Source organism: Watersipora subatra, unplaced genomic scaffold (assembly GCF_963576615.1).
Source record: "Watersipora subatra unplaced genomic scaffold, tzWatSuba1.1 SCAFFOLD_130, whole genome shotgun sequence".
Lineage (NCBI taxonomy): Eukaryota > Metazoa > Bryozoa > Gymnolaemata > Cheilostomatida > Watersiporidae > Watersipora > Watersipora subatra.
The window spans coordinates 171,215-180,008 of NW_027045335.1; positions in this window are offsets into that span (position 1 = coordinate 171,215).

The window sequence follows — 8,794 nt, forward strand, 5'->3', positions numbered from 1 at the left end:
ATTTATAGCCTCAAAAAATAGTACAAAGCTTACCAAATTGATGAAATCCATAATTTTATTTTGTAATGCTTTTTTATGAAGAAAATATTATAAAAAGGTATATTCAAAACTAAATTATTTCAGGGTTATATGGGTTCTGTAAGCTAGAACAATGCTCGTTTTATGGGCTTTGACGAGCTTCGTTGCAAAAGAGTTAACTAACTTATATTTCAGTCCCACTTGTTAGAAATATTAGCAACTTAATAAGTCATTTGATGAATTTTCAATAAATTTGTGTTTTTGAATGGGTCACAATTTGAAAGACATGCCAGTTTTAACAACGTAAAGCGGATCACAAAATTATTGAGTCGTCTGCTCGGAACAATTTTGGTACTGAAATATTATATAGATCAACCCAAACAGTTTTATAAAATCTGACACTATTTTATTTCTAGATTTGACACACCGTGTCTATACATAGTGGACAGTGTTTACATTCATGCTCACCAATACAACATGACATACACTTCCTACAAAGATTCATATCGCTTATCGAGAAGAGAATAAGTACGGTTTTCAACTATAAAATGTCTGCTATCAGTGACTAATCCCTATATAGCAAACCAGCAGAATAGTAAACATCATAAAATAGGCGAATAGTTACAATCATGGACAGTAGAATGTATTATGATAGCTTGTCACTCTTTATTATTTTTCAAGGTATTTTTACCTTTTTAGGTTAATTCAATTTGTATGAAACTTTTACTTACACATTATCTGTTACCTGCCACTTCATACTTTAGTTCACTGCGACTGTGTATTATATGTCATATATGTTTTAAACTAATAGATCCTACTTTGTCATTGATTGTCTGTTAGTCCATGTAAACTCAATGCACTATGTGCTCTGTACTTTTTGCCATCTCTTTAATATTAGTTTGTTTCAAAGCATCATCGGTTCTTTAGAATCGACCTCCTAAACATTCTATTTGATGGAAAATGAAATATTTATTGGGCAGTAAGCTAGAAGGCAGTCTATTAATGCAGGTATTGGGATATAGTATGCTGAATTTCATGAGTTTGAGTTGGCACAAAGCATCATTTTATGGACCACTCTGATATCAACTTATTTAGTTTCCCCATTATAACAGTTTCAAAGACGATAAGAAAATATAATAGAGTTAACGTGTACAGATAGAAATATGTGTTAGCTTTCTGGTTTCAGCAAAATAGTATTTACAAGAATAAGAGGAGGCCTACATGACGTTTACAACTTATCAAACTAAGGAAGCTTTCTGAGAGCAGACTGAAAGAGAGCTTCATGTTTTGTGTATGGCTTGTTTATCGTCAATGACAGGCCGTCTCCAAACAATGTCGTCTATATTTGCATCTTTAGAAGTTTTATTTTTTATATAGACATGCATTTAAATATCTAATTAAAAACTCAAGAACGCACTTTTGCATGTGTTAAGGGCATTTGCTTCAACATATTGGTTTATTGATGGTTGTCATAAATGCAGTGCAGCACTTTGTACCAAAGATTTAATTGGTAATGCATGAACTTTAATAATGTATTAGCAATAGGCCCCAAGCTATCAAGTAAAAAAATCAAATTGGTCTATGAAAAACTTAATATCTGGAAATTCTCTGCTTAATGCCAGAAATTTGTAGAAATTGCCAAACTGCATGTCAAGTTTGCCAGTAAAAGAAACCTTCTTAAAAACTCTAGATGTGTCACAACTGTTTGTGACTGAACAATCCTGATAGACTATTAAGCTTTAGAATATTTTACAATTTATTATTGATTTAGAATCATTGAGTTGTTTCATATTGTTCTACAGTGTGACATTGTCTCAAGCTACAGTGATACTAAAAACACCATACAACAGCTGGTTGATGAAGTTCTACCATCGATAGAAATACCTTCACTCAGCAAAGTGAAAGACAAGTGTAAGCCGTTTTACACTGTTATGAAAGCTATTCATGTAACTAACAAATTTATACTAACATACATGTATATATGCTGACAGTTTTATACTATTAACCTTATAACCTAAATCCTTCTTAACCTTTATTAGCTACTCCAAACCTTTCTTATCTCTTTATTTACTAAATGTTTATTTTACTGAGACGATTAAGTTTTTAGTCGATTATCATAATTCTCATTCAATTTCTCATTCTCATAACTTATCATATTAAACAAAATTTAATTTGTTTCCTCATTGGAATGTCACATATAAGAATTGATACCAAGATAATCGACAATAATTATACCTCAGATTTTTCAACAAAACCTAAAATACTTTGGTACAAAGTGAGTCTAGACTTTTTCAGGACTTTCTGCTGCCACCGTAAATAACAAGCTGAGCATATTTCAAGCCTCACAGGTTATAATTAATAGGTTTCATATAGTTTACAACATTATTATTATTATTAATGTTATTGTCATTATTTTCTGTTACTAGATAATTTCTCTTGGCTTTCCATGTGGGAATATACTGGTATCTGGGAAGGTTTACTTACTTAAGATATCCAGTACTTTCCATTCTTTGTTTGACAGATAGTAACAGAGCAGATAACTGTGTAGTGTCTAGTTCCTTGTTGTTATTTTTTGCTTAAAAAATTAATTCACTCAGTGCCACTACTCAATAAATAATAATTATCTAAGTTCCAATGTGAAACTTTTGAAGCTTTAATGAGTCTGACCAGTCAAAGCAAAACATTGGTTACAAGCAGTTTTGCAAAGTTGAACTACGTACAGTTTGTTGTGTGGATGTTTTATGTAAACATAGTATTTTTCCAGTTCGTCAAAGTCTAGGAACAATGGTCTACACTTTTAACTACACACAATTCAGAAGTATTTTGTCAGAAGCCTTGTAAAGGAGCACCACAAGGCTCATGGCTATATACAAACACTGTTCGGATCCACACTACCCGGCTCATGGTATACACTCAGTTTAAGTAGATCCGAATGGTGATCTCCACAAACAAAGTCACAAGGGTAAAAGTGCTGCTAAGTTAATCAGTCAGTAAAGAAAGATATCAAAAAGTTCCACTGTGAATAAGTCTTTCCATATAGTACAAAAACATGGTTTCCGATGTCAACAGTAGCATTTTGTATCGGATAAAGTTGAATTTTGAAGAAATAAACAATAATATTAACAAGTGAACACCACACATAAATCTGGAGACACAAAGACCCATAGAGAAACAACCTAATAAGTAAGAAAAAGTCACAAAATATTCCAATAACAAAGACTTCATTTAGTTTACTTTGTAAGAATTTAGTATTAAATTATATTATGCTTTTTGTATTAATTTATATTTTATTTTATTATAACGTGTTACATTATCATATGTTTTATAAACTATTTTGTGCTAAACTATAGATGCACAAAATATATTACTATAATTTAATATTACTGGCCTATATTGTTATTATTTGATTCTATCAACTTGTATTATTTTACTTTATCAATTCGTATTATTATCTTTATCAAGGTATCAACAGTATCACTTAGTTACACTGTTGTGTTTAACATTGGGTTTTCCTACATTGTGCTACTTTATATTATACTTATTACATTATAAAACTATACTTATTACATTACAAGAACATAAAGTATAATAATCTAACAAACCACACTGTATGTTATTCTTTGGTCTATTTTGGTCAACCAACAAGTTACTATTGTGATTACAAATCTACTGGCTGAATGAAGATGATTGAATGATCTAAAAACTATTATTATGTATTTTAGCTCATGCTTTCACACAACATAGGTTAAGTGAGCTTTAGACTCCGGTCATGAACTACCTGCGTCTCTATTATAATAAAGTGGACTCTTACCATATAATTTTAATTTTTATCAGTGTTGGTATCGCAAGGCTAATTTTTCGTATGAAGGGTAATAAAAACTAAAGTAAATATTTAATGTGAAAACCCCATTGTGAAAATCATGAAAATTCAAAATTGTAACTAGTGTACATATTAAAATGATTTCAAAATAATAGTTTTGCCTTTGTGACTATAGTTCCCCACAGTAACTTTAGTATTGTTTAGTAGTTTAGATTTGCCAAAAAAACGTAACGCTACATTGCAATATCTCCAGTACATACTGTTTTGATTTCTTACATTTGAGGTAGGCATATAGCCTTTAGGTTGAGTTTACCATATAGTTGAGTTTACCATATAGGTTGAGTTTACTATATAGGTTGAGTTTACCATATAGGTTGAGTTTACTATATAGGTTGAGTTTACCATAAAGGTTGAGTTTACCATATAGGTTGAGTTTACCATATAGGATGAGTTTACCATATATGTTGAGTTTACCATATAGGTTGAGTTTACCATATAGGTTGAGTTTACCATATAGGTTGAGTTTACCATATAGGTTGAGTTTACCATATAGGTTGAGTTTACCATATAGGTTGAGTTTACTATATAGGTTGAGTTTACCATATAGGTTGAGTATACCATATAGGTTGAGTTTACTATATAGGTTGAGTTTACCATAAAGGTTGAGTTTACCATATAGGTTGAGTTTACCATATAGGTTGAGTTTACCATATATGTTGAGTTTACCATATAGTTGAGTTTACCATATAGGTTGAGTTTACTATATAGGTTGAGTTTACCATATAGGTTGAGTTTACCATATAGGTTGAGTTTACCATATATGTTGAGTTTACCATATATGTTGAGTTTACCATATATGTTGAGTTTACCATATAGGTTGAGTTTACTATATAGGTTGAGTTTACCATATAGGTTGAGTTTACTATATAGGTTGAGTTTACCATATAGTTGAGTTTACCATATAGGTTGAGTTTACCATATAGGTTGAGTTTACCATATAGGTTGAGTATACCATAAAGGTTGAGTTTACCATATAGGTTGAGTTTACCATATAGGTTGAGTTTACCATATAGGTTGAGTTTACCATGTAGGTTGAGTTTACCATATAGGTTGAGTTTACTATATAGGTTGAGTTTACCATATAGGTTGAGTTTACTATATAGGTTGAGTTTACCATATAGGTTGAGTTTACTATATAGGTTGAGTTTACCATATAGGTTGAGTTTACTATATAGGTTGAGTTTACCATATAGGTTGAGTATACCATATAGGTTGAGTTTACTATATAGGTTGAGTTTACCATAAAGGTTGAGTTTACCATATAGGTTGAGTTTACCATATAGGTTGAGTTTACCATATATGTTGAGTTTACCATATAGTTGAGTTTACCATATAGGTTGAGTTTACCATATAGGTTGAGTTTACCATATAGGTTGAGTTTACCATGTAGGTTGAGTTTACCATATAGGTTGAGTTTACTATATAGGTTGAGTTTACCATATAGGTTGAGTTTACTATATAGGTTGAGTTTACCATATAGGTTGAGTATACCATATATGTTGAGTTTACCATATATGTTGAGTTTACCATATAGGTTGAGTTTACTATATAGGTTGAGTTTACCATATAGGTTGAGTTTACTATATAGGTTGAGTTTACCATAAAGGTTGAGTTTACCATATAGGTTGAGTTTACCATATAGGTTGAGTTTACCATATATGTTGAGTTTACCATATAGTTGAGTTTACCATATAGGTTGAGTTTACCATATAGGTTGAGTTTACCATATAGGTTGAGTATACCATAAAGGTTGAGTTTACCATATAGGTTGAGTTTACAATATAGGTTGAGTTTACCATATAGGTTGAGTTTGCCATACAGGTTTAGTTTACCATATAGGTTGGGTTTACCATATAGGTTGAGTTTACCATATAGGTTGAGTTTACCATATATGTTGAGTTTACCATATATGTTGAGTTTACCATATAGGTTGAGTTTACCATATAGGTTGAGTTTATCATATAGGTTGAGTTTACCATATAGGTTGAGTTTACCATATATGTTGAGTTTACCATAGAGGTTGAGTTTACCATATAGGTTGAGTTTACCATATAGGTTGAGTTTACCATATAGGTTGAGTTTACCATATAGGTTGAGTTTACCATATAGGTTGAGTTTACCATATAGGTTGAGTATACCATATAGGTTGAGTTTACCATATATGTTGAGTTTACCATATATGTTGAGTTTACCATATAGTTGAGTTTACCATATAGGTTGAGTTTACCATATAGGTTGAGTTTACCATATAGGTTGAGTTTACCATGTAGGTTGAGTTTACCATATAGGTTGAGTTTACCATATAGGTTGAGTTTACCATATAGGTTGAGTTTACCATATAGGTTGAGTTTACCATATAGGTTGAGTTTACCATAAAGGTTGAGTTTACCATATAGTTGAGTTTACCATATATGTTGAGTTTACCATATAGGTTGAGTTTACTATATAGGTTGAGTTTACCATATAGGTTGAGTTTATCATATAGGTTGAGTTTACCATATAGGTTGAGTTTACCATATAGGTTGAGTTTACCATATAGGTTGAGTTTACCATATAGGTTGAGTTTACCATATAGGTTGAGTTTACCATATAGGTTGAGTTTACCATATAGGTTGAGTTTATCATATAGGTTGAGTTTACCATATAGGTTGAGTTTACCATATATGTTGAGTTTACCATAGAGGTTGAGTTTACCATATAGGTTGAGTTTACCATATAGGTTGAGTTTACCATATAGTTGAGTTTACCATATAGGTTGAGTTTACCATATAGGTTGAGTTTACCATACAGGTTGAGTTTACCATATAGGTTGAGTTTACCATATAGGTTGAGTTTACCATATAGGTTGAGTTTACCATATAGGTTGAGTTTACCATATAGTTGAGTTTACCATATAGGTTGAGTTTACCATATAGGTTGAGTTTACCATATATGTTGAGTTTACCATATAGGTTGAGTTTATCATATAGGTTGAGTTTACCATATAGGTTGAGTTTACTATATAGGTTGAGTTTACCATATAGGTTGAGTTTATCATATAGGTTGAGTTTACCATATAGGTTGAGTTTACCATATAGGTTGAGTTTACCATATAGGTTGAGTTTACCATATAGGTTGAGTTTTCCATATATGTTGAGTTTACCATATAGGTTGAGTTTACCATATAGGTTGAGTTTATCATATAGGTTGAGTTTACCATATAGGTTGAGTTTACCATATATGTTGAGTTTACCATAGAGGTTGAGTTTACCATATAGGTTGAGTTTACCATATAGGTTGAGTTTACCATATAGTTGAGTTTACCATATAGGTTGAGTTTACCATATAGGTTGAGTTTACCATACAGGTTGAGTTTACCATATAGGTTGAGTTTACCATATAGGTTGAGTTTACCATATAGGTTGAGTTTACCATATAGGTTGAGTTTACCATATAGTTGAGTTTACCATATAGGTTGAGTTTACCATATAGGTTGAGTTTACCATATATGTTGAGTTTACCATAGAGGTTGAGTTTACCATATAGGTTGAGTATACCATATAGGTTGAGTTTACCATATAGGTTGAGTTTACAATATAGGTTGAGTTTACCATATAGGTTGAGTTTACCATACAGGTTTAGTTTACCATATAGGTTGAGTATACCATATAGGTTGAGTTTATCATATAGGTTGAGTTTACCATATAGGTTGAGTTTACCATATAGGTTGAGTTTACCATATAGGTTGAGTTTACCATATAGGTTGAGTTTACCATAAAGGTTGAGTATACCATAAAGGTTGAGTTTACCATATAGGTTGAGTTTATCATATAGGTTGAGTTTACCATATAGGTTGAGTTTACCATATATGTTGAGTTTACCATAGAGGTTGAGTTTACCATATAGGTTGAGTTTACCATATAGGTTGAGTTTACCATATAGTTGAGTTTACCATATAGGTTGAGTATACCATAAAGGTTGAGTTTACCATATAGGTTGAGTTTACCATAAAGGTTGAGTATACCATAAAGGTTGAGTTTACCATATAGGTTGAGTTTACCATATATGTTGAGTTTACCATATAGTTGAGTTTACCATATAGGTTGAGTTTACTATATAGGTTGAGTTTACCATATAGGTTGAGTTTACTATATAGGTTGAGTTTACCATAAAGGTTGAGTTTACCATATAGGTTGAGTTTACCATATAGGATGAGTTTACCATATATGTTGAGTTTACCATATAGGTTGAGTTTACCATATAGGTTGAGTTTACCATATAGGTTGAGTTTACCATATAGGTTGAGTTTACCATATAGGTTGAGTTTACCATATAGGTTGAGTTTACTATATAGGTTGAGTTTACCATATAGGTTGAGTATACCATATAGGTTGAGTTTACTATATAGGTTGAGTTTACCATAAAGGTTGAGTTTACCATATAGGTTGAGTTTACCATATAGGTTGAGTTTACCATATATGTTGAGTTTACCATATAGTTGAGTTTACCATATAGGTTGAGTTTACTATATAGGTTGAGTTTACCATATAGGTTGAGTTTACCATATAGGTTGAGTTTACCATATATGTTGAGTTTACCATATATGTTGAGTTTACCATATATGTTGAGTTTACCATATAGGTTGAGTTTACTATATAGGTTGAGTTTACCATATAGGTTGAGTTTACTATATAGGTTGAGTTTACCATATAGTTGAGTTTACCATATAGGTTGAGTTTACCATATAGGTTGAGTTTACCATATAGGTTGAGTATACCATAAAGGTTGAGTTTACCATATAGGTTGAGTTTACCATATAGGTTGAGTTTACCATATAGGTTGAGTTTACCATGTAGGTTGAGTTTACCATATAGGTTGAGTTTACTATATAGGTTGAGTTTACCATATAGGTTGAGT